General features: G+C 44.3%; 1 protein-coding gene across 1 annotated transcript in view; it reads left to right on the top strand.

The window, feature by feature from the left end:
- LOC147817195 (lysine-specific demethylase 2A-like) overlaps window positions 1-1,211 on the top strand; it is an 8,528-nt gene that overhangs the window by 5,226 nt on the left and 2,091 nt on the right. The gene's annotated exons all lie outside the window — the stretch shown is intronic.

Genomic DNA, 1,211 nt, shown 5'->3' with positions numbered 1-1,211 from the left:
CCGGTGGGGGCCACAGGAGAGGATGCAGCTTCAGCCTGGGGGGTGGGGGAGGGAATGAAACACATGTTGAGTTTGTTTCCATGTTAATATTATCACATGTGTATATGCTGTTTTCTTTTCTTTCCCCCTGGTCAAAACACCTGCTAAGACCTGCCAACATCAGGCTTCTGTCTGCAATGGAGAAGGAAACAGTTAGCATTCACACCTGGGTCACATGACTCTGCAGTAGACGCAGGTATTCATCGGCTCTGATAGTCAGTGATGTAAACAAAACACCCAGATGAACTCGTTAATTTGCACTTATTTCCTGCTGCAGCGTCTCCCAGAGACAGACACTATAACACACCTGTCACCTTTGCAGCACGGTGCTGTTACAACACCAGACACACAGAAGCCATACCTTCCTCTGACAGTAAATTTTAAAAACACAATCACAGATGGAAGCGTCTCACATGGAGACTCTGACACTGACAGGAGCATCAACCTGAGGATGAGACTCTACACATCTGTTTTACCAGTTTGTGTGTGTGTGTCCTCTCAGGCAGTGTAAAAGGAGTCAATCACCTTTTAAACAGGTTTACCCACATTTTTAGAAAAAAACCCTGATAACTAAAAGTAAAAAGAGTCTATATGGTGTCTGACAATGAGCTCACTCTTTTCACCCCCCCACCCCTACCTGTGGTGTGGCAGACAGCAGGGGGTCGGCAGTTGAGGGAGCCATGTTCTCCAGATTGACCTGCTCTTTCACAGGTTCACCTGTTGCAGGTGGAGGACTGCTATACATGACGGGAGCTGGAGCGTAGCCCTACACACACACACACACGCACACACACAAACACACACACGCGTAAACACACAGACAGAAAGCTGTTTACAAGTTAGCACTCATAAAGGGAGATAACAGTTCAGATTGCACAGAACAACAGTAAATACAGCAGCAGACATATTGAATTTAACCTGCTCCACTCTGTGTTATACTCCAGATCCCCCTTTTACGTCAACTCTTGACACTTCTGTTCAGGAAACAGGAGAAAACTAGAGTCACCTGCTTGTGGTCGTATCACTCCATCACTCAGCCTACTTTCAGGTTACAGCTAGAGATGGGTCATGATTTTTAAATATACAAATAGGCATTACATTTGGAAAAATCAAATAGTTTATGCAACTATCATGTTGATTTAAAAAAAAATGTAATTTCCCAGTTTTTTTAC

Source organism: Seriola lalandi, unplaced genomic scaffold (assembly GCF_002814215.2).
Source record: "Seriola lalandi dorsalis isolate HSWRI2012SDOR001 ecotype SW California unplaced genomic scaffold, Sedor1 jcf7180002055006, whole genome shotgun sequence".
In the NCBI taxonomy this organism is placed as follows: domain Eukaryota; kingdom Metazoa; phylum Chordata; class Actinopteri; order Carangiformes; family Carangidae; genus Seriola; species Seriola lalandi.
This window is presented reverse-complemented; position numbering and strand designations above follow the sequence as displayed.